Source organism: Coffea eugenioides, chromosome 10, assembly GCF_003713205.1.
Source record: "Coffea eugenioides isolate CCC68of chromosome 10, Ceug_1.0, whole genome shotgun sequence".
In the NCBI taxonomy this organism is placed as follows: Eukaryota; Viridiplantae; Streptophyta; class Magnoliopsida; order Gentianales; family Rubiaceae; genus Coffea; species Coffea eugenioides.
In genome coordinates this window covers 25522656-25540713 of record NC_040044.1, presented here as the reverse complement: position 1 = coordinate 25540713, position 18058 = coordinate 25522656, and the positions used below count along the sequence as shown (strand labels likewise).

Genomic DNA, 18058 nt, shown 5'->3' with positions numbered 1-18058 from the left:
GGAATTAACCTTGCACTTAAAGTGAAAACCCGTCAAGTTTTTGGCGCCGTTGCCGGGGAGCGGCAATATTAGGGCCTAGTCATCTCTATTAATTTAGACATTTTCATTGTTTTTATCCAAGTTGTTGAATTAAAACTACAAAAATTTCTCTTATTTTTATTTGTAGTGCATGCACCGATCAAATAGAGAAGTTGGACATTTTGATCCTGAAATTGAAAGAACATTGCGGAGACAAAGGAGGAATACACTGTATCAAGAGGAACAAGAGGTTTGGCAGCCAATAGAAGATATCTTGATAGAATTACCATTTGAAGAAGAAATGGCTGAAAATGACCTAAATAGGCGAGTTCTGCGAGATTTTACTATACCGGGAACACAAGGTTCACAAACGAGCATAGCAAGGCCTGCGGTAAATGCTAACAACTTTGAGATTAAACCATCACTTATCCAAATGGTTCAACAATCTCAATTTGGAGGTAATGCAGTAGAAGATCCTAATACACACTTAGCTACATTCTTGGAAATTTGTGATACAATTAAAATGAATGGAGTTAGTGATGATGCTATAAGGCTAAGATTGTTCCCATTTTCATTGAGAGATAAGGCCAAACTTTGGCTACACTCTCATGCTCCCAATACTTTCACTGGATGGGATGAATTATCAAGAGCATTCTTAAATAAGTATTTTCCACCAGGTAAGACTGCTAAGCTTAGAATGGATATCACTAGTTTTAGCCAATTGGAAGGTGAATCATTATATGAGGCATGGGAAAGGTTTAGAGATTTGCTTCGGAAATGTCCACATCATGGACTGCCGGAGTGGTTAATCATACAAACCTTTTATAATGGTTTATCTTTCTCCACTAAAACTATTATTGATGCAGCTGCAGGTGGAGCTTTAATGGGAAAAACACCCCAAGAAGCTCATAATTTGATAGAAGAAATGGCAGCAAATAACTATCAATGGGCCAATGAGAGAGGTAATACAAGACGTCACGCAGGTATGATAGAAATGGACACTCTCAATATGCTGAGTGTTCAAATGAATAATGTGATGAAATTGCTAAGTAGACAAGGTCCAAGTTCATCTAATGCACATGTAGCATGCTGTTCTGTATGTGGAGGTGAACATGATACTAATGAGTGTGTCGATTCTGAACAGGTACAATTCGTCAATAATTACAATCGTAATGCTCAAAATAACCCCTACTCGAATACTTACAATCCGGGATGGAGAAATCATCCAAACTTCGGATGGAAGGATCAAGGAAATCAACAAAGGCCAACCAATCCGCCGGGATTTCAACCAAGGCAACCACAGGCTGAAACTAAACCAAGTTGGGAGATCGCGGTGGAAAAACTTGCTACGGTGACTTCGGACAGATTTGAACGAGTAGAAGGGAGACTGGATCAACTCACTACAATGTACAGGAATGTAGAGGTCCAAATTGGTCAAATTGCTAGTTCTTTGAATAATCGAAATCAAGGAGAATTACCTAGCAAAACAGAGGTCAATCCTAAGGAGCAGGTGCAAGCCATTACTCTTCGTAGTGGTAGACAATTAGAAGATCCTCCAGTGAAGGAAGTTGAGAAAGATGAGAATGAAAAACAAGAAGAAAAGCAGAGGAACCAAGAGGCGATTGTGGAGGAAAATAGGCGGGAGAATCCAAGAGAAAAGCAACCATCATCTTCCACTACCATTCCAATACCCCCTGCGGTTCCATTTCCACAAAGATTAAAGCAAAATAAGTTTGATAAAGATTTTGAAAAATTTGTTAAACTTTTCAAACAATTGCACATTAACATTCCTTTTGCCGATGCTATTTTGCAGATTCCATCTTATGCGAAATTTCTCAAGGAAATCATGACTAGAAAAAGAAAGTTGGAAGACTGCGAAACAATAGCATTAACGGAGGAATGTAGTGCAATTATTCAAAATAAGCTACCACCGAAGTTGAAGGATCCGGGGAGTTTTTCTATACCTTGCACCATAGGTAACGTTGATTTTTCTAAGGCATTGTGTGATCTTGGTGCTAGTGTATCATTAATACCTTTAACGGTGGCTAGACAATTGGGTTTGCATGAGCTTAAACGCACTAATATCACTTTGCAACTAGCGGATCGGTCTATTAGATATCCATTGGGAGTGTTGGAGAATGTATTGATAAAAGTTCAAAAATTTATCATTCCAGTGGATTTTGTGGTATTAGATATGGAAGAAGATATATCTATGCCAATTATTCTAGGTAGACCATTTCTAGCTACTGCAGGTACTATTATTGATGTAAAAAATGGCAAACTTAAGTTTCAAGTAGGTGAAGAAGAGGTAGAATTTAATTTGAATGAAATGGAAAAATACCCTTCTTTTACCGATCATGCTTATTCTATTGGCACAATTGATAAACTAACCCAAGAGATGAGTCAAGTCAACTTTGACTTAGATCCTCTTGAGTATTGTTTAATGAGTTTAGGTAAGCAAGAAGATGTTTGTGAAGAAATTGAAGAATTGGCCAAATACTTGGATTTTCAAGCACCTTATAAAAGGGGTAATTTGTATGAAAGTCTTGGCCAAGGAAAAGGGTTTTCACAACCTTCAGAAATTGAACCTCCAAAGTTAGAGCTCAAGCCACTTCCGACTCATCTAAGGTATGAATTTCTTGGAGAAAATAAAACTTTACCTGTAATTGTTAGTGCTGACCTTGATGATGAACAGTGTGCAAAGTTGTTAAGAGTTCTAAGAAGGCGTAAGAAGGCAATTGGATGGACAATTTCAGACATTAAAGGTATAAGTCCTTCTATATGCATGCATCGAATTTTATTGGAGAACGGTTGCAAACCAGTGGTGGAAACACAAAGAAGACTCAATCCAAACATGAAAGAGGTGGTAAGAAATGAAATTCTTAAATGGCTTGACGCAGGTATAGTTTTTCCTATCTCCGATAGTGTTTGGATTAGTCCAATTCATGTGGTACCAAAGAAAGGTGGAATGACTACAATCGTGGGTAAAAATGATGAATTAATTCCATCTAGACTTGTGGTAGGGTGGAGAGTGTGTATCGATTATCGTAAGTTAAATACGGTAACAAGAAAAGATCATTTTCCCCTACCATTTCTTGATCAATTATTGGAGCGAATAGCCGGATATGAATTTTACTGTTTTCTTGATGGTTTTTCAGGATATAATCAAATAGCTATAGCTCCAGAGGATCAAGAGAAGACCACATTTACATGTCCTTATGGCACTTTTGCCTTTAGAAGAATGCCATTTGGGTTATGCAATGCTCCCGCAACTTTTCAACGATGCATGATGGCTATTTTTTCTGATTATATTGAGAAAATTATGGAGATATTTATGGATGATTTTTCTGTGTATGGTTCATCTTTTGATCAGTGTCTTCATAATTTGGAATTGATTTTGCAGAGATGCGAGGAAACAAATCTTGTACTGAATTGGGAGAAATGTCATTTTATGGTAAAAGAAGGAATTGTTTTAGGACACAAGATTTCCTCCAAGGGAATTGAGGTGGATCAAGCCAAAATAGAAGTCATCGAAAAATTGCCACCCCCAAGCAATGTCAAGGGGATAAGGAGTTTTTTAGGACATGCTGGCTTTTATAGACGTTTTATTAAAGATTTTTCTAAAATAGTAAAGCCATTATGTGATTTATTATGTAAAGATACTCCTTTTCAATTTGATGACAATTGTTTGGTTGCATTTGAAAGGTTGAAGAAGGAATTGATTTCGGCCCCAATTATAACTTCGCCTGATTGGTCACTACCATTTGAATTGATGTGTGATGCAAGTGATTATGCGGTTGGAGCAGTTTTGGGACAAAAGAAAGAAGGACGGTTGCACGTCATTTACTATGCTAGCAAGTTGTTAAATGAAGCACAACTCAATTATGCAACCACAGAAAAAGAGCTATTGGCAGTGATATTTGCTTTGGATAAATTTAGATCTTATCTAGTAGGATCTAAAGTTATTATATATACGGACCATGCGGCTCTTAAATATTTGTTACATAAAAAAGATGCAAAACCAAGACTAATTCGGTGGATTCTTTTATTGCAGGAATTTGATGTGGAAATAAAAGACAAAAAGGGAACAGAGAATCTAGTAGCGGATCATCTATCACGCCTAGAATATATTCCAGTCAAGGATCAAGTTCCTATTCAAGAGAATTTCCCGGATGAGTTTGTCCTAGCAATTATCAATTCTCCATGGTATGCTGATATTGCTAATTTTTTGGTAAGTGGAGAGATTCCAAAGGGAATTAATTACCATCAAAAGAAGAAATTCTTACATGATGTCAAAAGTTACTTTTGGGAGGAGCCATTGCTGTATAAACATTGTGCCGATGGTATGGTACGTAGATGTATTCCCGAAAACGAGGTACATAATATTTTATATCATTGTCATAACCTTGAAACAGGTGGACATTTTAGCACCTCAAAAACTGTGGCAAAGGTATGGCAATCAGGGTTTTATTGGCCAACTATGTATCGAGATGTTCGGGAATATGTTAAAAGTTGTGATGCATGCCAAAGAACTGGAAATATATCTCGAAAGAATGAAATGCCCCTAACTACCTTCTTAGAAGTTGAATTATTTGATATATGGGGTATAGACTTTATGGGACCATTTCCAAGCTCTTTTAATAATAAGTACATCTTAGTAGCAGTGGATTATGTTTCTAAATGGGTAGAAGCAATCGCTTCACCTACTAATGACTCTAAGGTTGTACTCCGATTCCTTAAAAAGAATATTTTTTGTAGATTTGGTATACCTAAGGCCATAATAAGTGATGAAGGAAAACATTTTTGTAACAAACAACTGGATTCCTTATTGTTTAAATATGGCTGTAGGCACAAGACATCACTCCCGTACCATCCTCAAGCCAATGGACAAGCGGAGCTAGCTAATCGTGAGATAAAGCTCATTTTGGAGAAAACTGTGAATAAATCACGCAAGGATTGGGCTACAAAGCTAGATGACACACTATGGGCTTACCGAACGGCATTTAAGACTCCCTTAGGGATGTCGCCGTATCGTTTAGTCTATGGAAAAGCTTGTCACTTACCTGTAGAGATTGAACATAAAGCTTATTGGGCTATTAAAGCAATTAATATAGATTTTAATCTTGCAGGTGGAAGGAGATTACTTGAGTTGAGTGAATTGGAGGAACACCGGTTACATGCATATGAAAATGCCAAAATTTACAAAGAAAAGATCAAATATTGGCATGACAAGCACATTATTCCTAAACAATTTCAGGTAGGGCAAAAAGTGCTTTTATTCAATTCACGCCTGAGGTTATTTCCAGGAAAATTGAAGTCAAGGTGGTCTGGACCATTTGAAGTCACTCAAGTATTTCCCTATGGAGCGGTTGAAGTGGCAAATTCAAGAAATGAAAGGTTTAAGGTCAATGGACAACGAGTGAAACCCTACTTGGCAGGTGAAATCGTACCCAAAGGACTCATATGTCTTTTGGGCGACTCTTCTTCAAATTAAGAAACTGAATGTGTGAGTCGAGCCAACGACTATAAACAAAAGCGCTAAAAGGGGAGGCAACCCAATGTTTATGTTATGTGTTAAATTGGTGTCATTTTGTGGTTTGAATAAGTGTTTTAGTTAATTTGTTGTTTTTGTGTGATAGGGTTGGCAAATGGAAGCAAGAATGACCATTTGAGGTGAAAAAGGCGAACTGTGATCAAACAACTCAACCCCTCGATTTGCGTTAAAGGTGTTTTTGATTCATTATAAAGGGGTAAAATGCATGTTTTTAATGTTTTACATTTGTTCCAGTGATTAAAATTGGCAAACAAATGATCTATGATGCATTTTGAGTCATTGGGGTACCTTTTGTAATTTTTCAAAAGTTGAAATTCTGCTAAAAATCGAAGCCGAAAACGCGTTTTCCAAGGAAACGCGACTATAAGTCGCGTTTCTCAGAATCGCGTTTTCAATTCTGCGCCTGCAGAACAGAAAACGCGCCTTTAAAACGCGACTTTAAGTCGCGTTTTAGAGGAAGTCGCGTTTTCACGCCTGAGCAAAACTGGAAAACGCGACACATATAAACGCGACTTTAAGTCGCGTTTTAATACGTAACCGCGTTTTAAATTCTGCGAGATTTGTGCAGAAAACGCGGATTTAAAAACGCGCGTTGAAGGCGCGTTTTTAGTCGCGTTTTCGGTTCATTTTTCTGCTTCAAAAACGCGATTTCCAGAACATTTCTTCACTTTTTCATTTTTCCAGCCGCGTTTTTCTTCTTCTCTTCTACCCAACTCACAAATCTTCATTTGTACTCCATAATCGTCTAAGCCGAATTGAAGATCATTTGGGCATTCATCCACCGCCCAATCGTGATGCAGAGGATGACGATGATGCCGAGGGGGATGACTGACTTGGCACACTGCAGAAGCTATCTTTAGTTGATGAACTTGCTTGCCTAATTATCTTAACTTGTGGAACTTAAGATGTTTAACTTCATTTTATTTTTCTGTTTTCTATGTGGTAGGTACTTGTATTTTGACAGTGGTCCGTGATTAGTGGCTGATAAGGATCTCAGCCATTGACTTGGGGAGTACTTCTTTCTTTTCTTTTCTTCTTTTGTTTCATTTCTTCCCTACACATTGAGGACAATGTGTAATTTAAGTGTGGGGGGAGAAATATGTGTGATACTTGTGGTTTTAGTTGTGTTTGATATAATTCTTGTGCTTAAATGGTGTTTCTTGTGGTTGCTGGCAGGGAGTTTTAGTCCACTTTTAAGGGGAGATTCTGTCAAAATTTTTCCAAAACCTTATACATATATATGTTATTAACTATAATAAATAAATAAAATTTTGTCACTTATCCTTTTGAAATAAATATATGCGGTTTTGATACTTCTTTTCTTATGAAATTTGGAAATGATTTTTATGTGATTATAATTTTTACATTTATAGGAAAGTATATCTAGTAAAGTGGAGAAAATTATGCCTACATTTTGTATATTTGATGAAAATTCTTCTTTTTATCTAATTTTATAAGATAAGAAATTAATATGGTTAATAAGTGTCATACTCTTCTCATGATTACTCTTAGAGGGAATTTTATTATATATATACATCAAAAAAAAAGGGGTTATTCTACTCCAATGATTCTCGTACCGAGTAACCGGGGGTTGGCATCTACAAATGTCGACATTCGCGTAAAAAGGTACTTGAATTAAGAGTATGCAAAGCAACTTGAGTATGTGAAATGTTGAGTAACCGGGGATCTGCATCTAAAAATGTTGATCTTCGCGTCAAAAGGCATTTTTCACAACTTAAGTAATATTTAATCCTTAAAATATATATATATATATATATATATATATAAAAGTAAATTAAATCCCTCTTTAAGAAAAATAAGAAGTTGATCATGAGATTAGTTAGCATCTTTATTGACTATAGGAGTTGCTTGCTTGCGAAATTGGATAAAAATAAGAAGTTGAGTTGAATTGGTAAAATTATGGTATACTTGGCTCTTCTTTGCTTGATATTATGAGTACTTGAACTTAATGGAAAGATCACATAAGGTTATTTACCTTGATTCAAGGAAATGGAGTTGAAATACTACATATGTTTATTTTCAATTTTTGGATCATTGATGGTTGGAATTTCATATTGCTTGAGGACAAGCAATGATTCAAGTGTGGGGGTATTTGATAAGAGTTTATTTTACGTATTTTTAAGTGCATTTTATTAGTTAATTTTGAGTTGATTATTTAGTTTTATAAATAAAATAAAGAGGTTTTTGGTAAAATTATATATTTTTGGTAAAAGTGGATAATATTGCATTTCTATTGATTTTAATGGTAAAAACTTCATTTTTATGCAGGAATGATGATTCAATCACCAAAGGATGTCAAATGAGGTAAAAAATAGAGATTTGGTGATGAATTCAAGTGGCAACAAGAAGAATGAAGTGAAAAATGTTCAAGTGAGGAAATGCAATACAAGTCAGTTTTGACACTCTTCAGTATTTTGACCATATCTGGAGCTACACTTATCGGATTGAGGTGATCTTTATACCATTTTAAAGCTAAGAAAGAGACCTACAATTCGTATGAAGACATCGAAATCCATTTCTGCCATCTTCATGGGCAAAACGTTGGAATACAGAAGCTGCATTCTGTGGTCGGAAGTTAAAACAGAGGTTTGAACAGGTGACAGTATTTCGATCATATCTCAGGCTACAATGCTCCGATTTGGATGATTCTTGAAGCATTGGAAAGCTAACTCAAAGGGCTACAACTTTTGTGTTTTGCACAAAAGCTATTTTGGCCTTTATCATGGAGAAAATCGCAGTTGAAATAAGGCCAGAGTGAAAACGCGAGTAGAAAAAACGCGAGTTTATACCGCGTTTTGTGTAGGCGCGTTTTATAGCCGAAATTCTGCAATTTGACTCAGTCAATTCTCTTGTGTGCATACCACTTTCCAGCTATAAGATGCAAGGGAATTCGGTGCACATGCTTCTGCAATAAAAGAGAAGACCAAATGAGTGTGGACAAAAGGAAACATCATATCTTTGACTTCTTTTTACAAAATCTGAGTGGAGGAAATTATGAAGTGAGAGGAATGGAATTTCTACCACCTTTTATGCAGAAATACAGGGGAGAAGCCTGGATGACCAGACGTAGCTAGTTTTCCTTCTTGCAACAAGTTTTCTCTCTAGTTAAGAGTTCTTAGAGAAGCATTTAGAGTTTTCACTTGTAATCATATTGTGCAAGAACATAGCAGGAATTGGAGAGCTTCACCTTCAATTGGCTAAGCTTTCTTTTATCTTTCTTATACTTGTACTTTATGATGTTTTGCAGTAATAAACTTGTGAATTTGATTGTTAAATCATTCATGAGTAGCTAAACTCCTTCATCTAGGGAGTAGATGAAACTTATGGCTAAATAATACTAATTGAATGTGATTTACACTTGTTATATCTTGAGTTAACTTGTCTACTTGTGTAGCTGTGATTTCTTGTTATTGATTGATCACCAATAGCATGTTTATAGTGTTATTATTCAATGAGAATTGGTAATAACAATTGAAACACATGAGTAGTGCTTGAGTTGTATGTTCATGAAAATAGAGATACACTTAGGTGGATTATTGAGCATTTCATGAAATAAAACGGAGTAGTAGTAGTATTTCACCATGAAAATAGGGAAATCTATATTGCTCTAAGCCATTTCATCATGAAAATGAGACTTGGTAATCTTGGAAATAAATCTCTGGTTAAGCAAGAATAATAGCAAGAAGTAAATCCATTCATTTGTGTAGTTTATGCCATAAGTGGAATCTACATCCCTAGAATCTTCATTAAGTGAAATTTCTCTATTTGCATTCAGCATTTGTTAAACTAGATTTGTATATCAGATTTGTAGATTACAGCATTAGACTTTCTCTGCTCAAAAATTAATTGTAAGTCTAAATAATAGAGAGAACAGGGGCTTAGTAATTGTTTAAATTGCTCCTCGTGGGATCGACCCGATACGCATCTTGTACTAAAATTGCGACCTGTATACTTGCAGTCCAACGGGTGTAAAATCGGAATTAAACTTGCACTTAAAGTGAAAACCCGTCACTAGGTCTTCAAGTATCCTCTTTTGCAACTTCTAATTTGCACCAATCTAATGGCTTCATGATGACCATGCACTCAATCTTTTGGTTCTTCAATTTCCACAAATTAGTTTTCAAATTCATCTTCTTCAGGTGTCTCAATAATTCTTCACTTTCTTTTCTGCAAACTCATAAATTTGTACAGTCATTTTTAATTGTCAACCAAGAGATCTAATGCCACTCAGGCATCCCATTTTTATGCATAAAAGGATGAAACCTTATTCCTCCAATATAGTGAAAAGATGTTCATGTATTAAGATCCAATGTGAAACTTTGTCCCTTTTTTTTTCATGCCACATTTGCCCGAATGCAAGGCCGGTACAATTGGAAAAGTCCCATCAACTTGTTAAACATTGATCATTTATTTATTGCTTGGCCTTTCTAATTTTTTTCTTTTTTGCCTGACAAATTTATTGATGCCTTAACATGTTGTTGGTTTGTTTGGTTTTTGCCCATGATAATTTTGTTCTATAATGCGGATAAATTACATAGAAAATGGAATCTTCTGTAAATTTTTCGAAACCCTCCCATGCTTAAGATGTTTTATTTTCTTTCTACATTATGGTCTTCAACCTCCACATATTCTATTTTAATATTCATAGGAACACTTTAAGTACCTATAGTAATTTCATTTACTGGATTGACTTTTACTTACAAATACAAGGTTGTACAATTTTAGTGGAATAGAGGAACTTGCATTTGACACTTGTGGGATTGAAGAAATCTCAAGCAAACTAGACATGCCTTTAATACAAAACAATGCAGCATTATAAGGCAATAAAGCAACTAGGTTGCTTTGAAAAAGCAAATTAATAATCTGTCACTAGTCTATGGATATTCAAGTTACATTAAGACATCTTTCTTTGAAAAATAGAATACATATTCTGCCCAACTGATAAAGCAATCAATACTAACCATGAACTCTTGCAAATGACTACTTGAACAAAAAAACCAGTATTTATACTCTTGTAAACTATATTACCTTAATTTGAAGAGGACAATATCAGCAAACTGCAAATCTAAGGTAAAATTGGAAAGTGAGACTATTTCTCCTCTCTTTTGGCTATGGAAGTAATGAAAAATTCAGCAAATCTTAGGCCCAAACCAGATTTTTGAGGTAAAAGTTTTAGGCTCGCAACCAACAAATCTTCAGGTAAAATTGTAGAACAAATCAACCATATGGGACTGTTCACAGCCATAAACTAAAAATTAGATTTGTAATTGCACTTTCAGTGCTATAATCAACATACACAACAAAGAAGTTCACAATAATGACACATCCATTCCTATACATATCTGTACAATAGATTCTTTGTTGTACAACCATAATCCAATAGTATCACCATTTGCCCTATCACTTTCAAAGCGAAAATCCATAGTTCAATATTCATTAAATGGTAAATTTTTTTAAAAAAAATTGCCAAACATGTTCAAAGAAATAATATATGTGACTTAGTTAGCAATAAAAAAATTTTTTTAAAAAAGAAAGAATACAAACTACTTTAAGGATAGGTTTGAAAAAGATCAATAGCTTACCCACTCTCACCGCTATCGCGCCTAATACTGAACCACTTCTCGAAGGGGTAGAGTTAGATTGCATTCTTTGTAACTAGTTTCACATCTCCTCCAACCTTGTCAAGCTCCTCTAGCCCTTTCTATTCCACAAAAATCAAGTCTAATAGCCACTATAACAAAATCCCCAAATAAACCATACTCAAATTAGCGATTCATTTCCAATTTTTTTAATTTCATTGTAGATAAATTACATATTAGAATAGAGCTTTCAATCCTATACGAAAGACTAAATAATTCTTCAAAAATAAATTAGAATTTAATCATTTCCTATTGGGGTTTCAAGGTTACAATTTATAAATTTCATATCAAATTGCCAAAATATAAGACCCAAGAGAGCAATCACATATATTTACTTGAAATTGGATGACTGAAGGAGATGTTTCACTGAGTTTAGTCCAAAGATTGTGAAGCAGACGGAATCCTAGTAGAGTTGTTTTCATGATTGCCCCTAATTGAGTTCGCAATCCACATGGTTGGCTCCAATTGAACTTCAATGCTAATGCTCACTACAACTTAGTTGAAGAATTTGGTAAAAATAGAGGAAAATTTTGAGTTGTAGAGGTTTCCTTTAAGTGAGCTTGATGATCGATTGGACAAAGAAAAATTGGAAGAATGAAGTGTGTGCGTACCAAATTGTGAAGAAGAACGTTTACAAATTATTTTTCTTTACAAATGTGCATTTTTTTTTTTTTTTTTTTGCATCAAATGACTTTAACAACCTTGTATGCGTTTTAAGTCAAGATATAAGATACCTAAATTTTTACAATACTCATAATAAACATGTAAGTTCATAATACTAAAAATTTGATTAAATTAAAAAAATAATTACTTGATTAAGCACATCGAGCTGCAAGCTTAAGCTCACAGTGTTCAAAATCGACAATCAATTAGTTTGAATTTAACTCAAACTCAGCATTGGCCGAGTTTGAGACAAACTCTTGACCAAACTACTTACAAGTTCGAGTCAAACTACTCGATTTTATGCCGCTATACCTACCCCTAAATTAGTAATGTATAAATTCTGTTGTTTCTTCTTGATAGATTTTTATCACATTTAATGCCAAAAGATCGGAATCCAAATTCATTGTTATATGTTCTAATGTATTTCTAAATCCCTATTCTTCCTCTAAGGATGAAGTCACAAGTTCTCTTAAGAAATTTGGAAGTTTGTTTTGAGTGAGCAATACACTGCCATTGGAGCAGTAAAAGTTTACTGTTTCAAAATGAAACTTTTTGATCCACGGTGAGTGCAATCTTTCTACTTTAGAAGAATACCAGGCATGTCAACTATGAAGTTTGACAATTCTCTTACCTTCTTAGGAATTCCTTATAAACTGAATGAGTAAATGACAATTTACATCATTACAACTTTTCATAGATACTTATAGAAATTAATTAAGCTAAGAGAAATGCAATGTAAATGTGACCTGAACACATTTTTCTACTGGTACAAGTCTCTATTCATTAGCAAGTTGTCCTACATGCTCATTATATAGTATTAAAGTTCATATAGAATAGTTAATGTTAGTTAGGATGAAAGTGAGTACAGAAAAAACAAGAATCAGAGTGAAACCAAAATTCATTACCTGAACTTTTATACATGACCATAATAGTATTTTGAGTAGAAATAGATAGAAAGTTTGAAGTTCTACGCATATTTTGGTTTGTAATGCATGTAGTTTCTTTCATTTGAGTTGAATATCTGTGCAAATTTTTTAACATCCATCGTCAATCAGTTTTTTACCTTTGGTTTCTTGTTCTTAGATTATGATGTCCATGTATTGTAGGAAGTCTAAAAGATTTTCTTTATCAATTCCTAAGAGATTAGGGCTCGTTGGCAGAAAAAATTCTTGTTTTTTCATCTGAATAGGTGCATGCAATCTTTTTAATTTCTATCTCAGTTAAGGTTGTCATCTACAGTTTTTCCTATTCTAATATAATACCATATACCATATGTTAAGGAAATGGGAGTTAGATTTTCCCCATCAAATACCAAGACATCAAAGGTTACTGATGGAGAAGACTATTCTCTAGAAGTTGCAAAGGCAAAACAATTGCTTTCATATACTTCATAGGAGAATAACCTTTGATAAGCCTGCGATTCTGACCTTGCAATTCCAAGATTGAGGAATCGATAATACAATAGTCTCTATAAACTAAATAATCAATAGTTTGGTCAATAAACTATACAAGAACATTGCTACTCTTTATTAGAAAGGATGATCTCTTATTACAGTGCTTATGAACGAACTAATAAAATATATTAGGTTCTTGACCTATGTTTATGTTTGCTTTTAATTCATTTTCAAATTTCAGCTAGGAATAAAATTTACACCAACAAAAGGCTTATATGACTAGTAAATGAACTTGCAAAGAGTTTAAGTATGTATAATTCAGAAAATTGTGCAATTAATGCTCAAGTAAAGAGGAACAATACACTGATAGCAATAATAGAAAAGTATTGTTATACAGTCTCCTTTCTACATCTTTTAATACGTGCTTGGTAAGTTCAAACTAAAAACTGCAGGAAGAGTATAGAAGAATGTTTGTTAAACTTTTTTTGTTGCTTCTTTGTTTTGTTTAGATTCTTTAGAATGAAAAAAATTAGAATTAATAGTTGAGTAATAAAGTCTCTAATTGAATAAAGCATCTAAGGAGCAATGAACTAAACAGTATACTATTTTGAATTATTTTGACAAACCTACCATAAGCCGTCAATGAACCAAAGCTCCTAAATGATCACTTAAATATTGCAAAATAAAACCATGTAATAGGCAAAAAATATATATGCGTGAGTATGCTAGCATGGCAGTTTTAAGAATAAACTGAAGAAGATGTGCAAGAGGGTGTTACCAAATGGTAGAAAAGTAAGGAATTCCAAGCAATTCTTTATTCTATTCTATGTGATTGGGGAATTAAACAAGGGAAGAAAGAGGCATTTTTTCACTTTCACTTATTCGTGCAAAATACAATTTTATTTATTTTTGGTAAAAAATTGGCAAGAATAAGCCATCCAACCCCACCTAAACCAAATCATTCTCTTTGGTTGAATCTAATGGTAAAGGGATAGAAAAAATACAATTGAAATGTTATCAAATGGCTAAGGTTGTTCTAAAGGACAATTTGATTTTAGGCAAAATAATTAAACATTTAATCCAAGGAGGTAATTGTATCTAATGTAGCAGTCAAACGTGATGTCTATAACAAACTTCCTATTGGCTTGTCAGAGAAGAAGAAGAAAACTAGTATGAATGAGCGGCTATTAGCCAATGGCCAAAAATTTTAAGATTAGTCAAAACAAATTCCAAGATTAACTACTAGTTCAATAATTTAATGGCTATAAATAAATAAGTTCTAATTAAGTAATCTAAAGTTAAAAATGTGGCACCAAAAATGTATTCAACTCTATCGAGTAGAATAGGGATCACAAAATGTTTTTTTCAACTATGAGACAATTCTTTTAATGAGCAAATCTAAACATTCTCTCTAGCAATCCTTTTTTGCAAATTGCTATTTTTATTCTTGAGTAAGAATAACTAGCAATTGTTTTAGGTAATAGTTCCACATAAATGACATATATTATAATAAGTATGACAGTTTCCACGACAATCAAAATAGTGAATATGGCAACTTTCAAAAGAAAATTAAAATAAATTAAAATATTATATACTTTATAACGAGTGTGCATTTGCAAATGCAAGTATATCTAAAAGAAACAATGATTGGGTGGTTGGTGTCTTTATCCATTTTTTAACAAGGGGTTGGGCTCTGTTGTTGAAGATTTGGTGGCCGACACATCATTTCTTGGCCCAAAACCTAAATTCACTATGTTGGAGAACCATTCCACTTGCACTTCCAACAACGTTGAGGATAGTGGTAAACCACATTGAAGACTGTTTCTCATACCAGCTCTCCGCGTAGTAGCATTTGAAGTTTACTACGGTGAAATCAGACCTTTTTCATCTATTCACAGTTCCCCATATGCTAGCTCTGACTATGTGTCCTAAAATCAAATGTTACAATAAAACTTTCCAATATACAAATTTCACGACAGGAGCAACAGCTACCTTTTTTTTTTTTCCTTGGATTATTAATTTGTTCTAAGAATACTGTCAGAGAATCTGTTGTGCACCCTTAACATTTTATTTGCAGTTAATGAATTCGATGACATATAATATCTAAAGGGCCCAAAATTGTCCAAGAAAGCATTGCTTAGGATGTTGTTCCTCCAACCCAAAATAAGACTCAGTCCAAATTGGAGCTTAAGTTCATTAGAAAAAAGGCCTCAAGATCCATCTCAATTCAGTGCAGGTAAACTTTACTTTTAATCTTCTATTAGTGGGAATGCACACCTTGTGTGTGTACAAAAATTTAAATATACATACATATATATATATATATATATATATAAGAAAAAATAATAAGCAGTTACTAAAAGGTTTTATTAGCTTGTTTGATATAATTTTTTTGTTTTGTTAACAAAAATTACTAACGGTTATTGGAGGTTTCTACTATATAACTATTTAGCGGAGGGTAAATAAGCAAAAACAAATTAAGTAACAAGAAGTTTACACCATCCGCTCTTCCTCCCCCTCTATATGGCAAGATACTCTCCACATCCTTCAAAACTAAAAACTTATAACTGGGCCTTCCAGCTCTCCATTCCACCCCCACCTCACCTCAAAAAAGGGGGGACCGGGGGAGGGGGGGCTGGATTCTTGAATTTTATTGATCTAAACAAAAGTCTGGTTTTGGGTTTTTTTTTTTTTTTACTATCTTTTAAAAAGGCTCAACAATGAGATTTTTTCTATTAGCTTTATTCAAGTGTCTTTGCCAACTTGAGTTCTATCTATTAGCTTGATGTTTGAAGGGGGATGAAGTGGCCACTAACAAAGTGTGTTACCCAACTTCATAGACTTGAATGCAAGAATTTACCCAAGAGATAAAGCCCCACCTCTCACAGGTCAAACTCTGATAAAATGCCAAAAAACACTCATCGTCACTGGTTGATGATTTTTTTTTTTTTTTATATTCAGAAAACAGCTGTAAGCTCATTCTCTTTGTCGATGTAGAAAATCCAGGGGGCAAATATTTCGCCAAGCAGGCCCTGTTGCTATATATTTTTGTTTCTTCTGCATCAACTTTGTCTACATGCAAAGCAAGGCGGCTTTTCTCATATACTGTACTGATCAACAATGCCCTTCAACTGTCTGGTGTATTTTTTTTCCAAAATTAATTGTTGTAACAATTTTGTCTACCTATATATATATATATATCCTTAGTTCTGACTTCATAAGAAATTACTAATAATTGATAAATCAATAAATATAAATAATTATTTCAGAGTAAATTCTCAAAAGGTGTGACTTTTTCAATTTAATTCCCAAATAGTGAGACTTCTTGAAATTAATTCTCAAACAGAGGTATTTCTAAAACATCTATTCGCAAAGTGAAAAACGCATTCAGTGAATGCATTATTTTCTGGTAAAAAGCATTCACAGCATGAGTTTCTATTTGTCTAAGCCCTTTTTTTTCAATAAAGAACTCATCGAAATGCCTTACTTAGTGAGTGCATTGTTTCAGAACTTTCATTATTTAAAATCTCCTTCAAAACTAGCACTATTGAGGTATGTATGCGTACAGAATTTTTACAAATTAGTGTAGGCAAAGTAAATTAATTTTCAAAATACTGCGCCTAACTTATCTTTCTTGGACCAATTGGGGCACGAGTCAACTCGGGGAGTAAGGTTTGGTACATCACTAAAAGCAATTAATTGATAAATTATTAAAACATTCACAAAAAATTTGGAAGAGTTTCCAATCACCACTAAATGAAGCCCGAAATTTTATCGAACAATACCTATCCAAGTCATCGAAACTAGTTCCTCACACGTGTATGCCACTCTAATATTGTCATGTCGTGTAAAGCGGGAAATGTCATTAGGCCAACACGTAACCTATCCTGCTATTGGCTATTGCCCCAGCGGCTACGAAACGGTTGCAGCCCATTACCGAATACTATATATTTTACGTTGGTTTACCTATTGCTTTTCAACCCTCGCGAGAAAGGCGTTTACGAGTGCTGCTTAGAGACCCCACCCGCAATCAAATGCCGCATCATTTGGCAAAACTCAAATAGTTTTGTTACTATCCTAGTCAGATCTCACTTTCTTGCTTTGGCAGATGGGGTTTGAATTTTTGGAAAATGATCTTTATGCCACTACTCAAATTTTTTGTAGTACATAGTGATGTGAGTCGGTGAAGTTCATCCCGAAATTCTTTGTTTTTAGTGGACAAGGGGATTGTGCGAATTAGGTCGTGACTTTTTTGAGGTTTTTGGCAGTCTGCCCAAATTGATGGAGAATTCTAAATTGAAAAGTTGATGGCGCCAGCCCATGTATATTGTTAGGATTTACTGAAGAAGTTGGAGTACTTGTTGTTTGTGAAGGTTTTATGTGAGGATTTTGACTAATTTGGGAAGATAATGAAAGTCACTACTTAATATACTTATTTATAGTATGGCTATTTGTGAGGAGAAAATTTACATGTTTGGAAATTGTCGGTCTTACTTTTTCATTACATAGTTCTATTTCACTTTCTTTCACATATTCTTGTCACTATATATTATACACCACATTACTTAAAAGCGTGAGAATACAAGTTAAGCAACAACTTGTGATTGTGCATGTAGTCTAAGTTTAGAAAATCTGTGTAATTAGAGTGAAAAGAGATCGAAAATGGGAACAAAAACTATGGAGTATCTATCTCTAGCAGATGCATTAACTTATTATGTGATTTCTTTAGGCGCGTCTATGTAGAATTGCTTACAACAAAATCATTAGAG

At 34.2% G+C, this 18058-nt stretch overlaps 1 non-coding gene across 1 annotated transcript; it reads right to left on the bottom strand.

Annotated features, from left to right (window-relative positions):
- Positions 1-706: 706 nt before the first annotated feature.
- LOC113750945 lies at positions 707-813 on the bottom strand. The gene has a single exon (XR_003464712.1). It is a non-coding gene; the product is annotated as a small nucleolar RNA R71 (small nucleolar RNA).
- Positions 814-18058: the final 17245 nt, after the last annotated feature.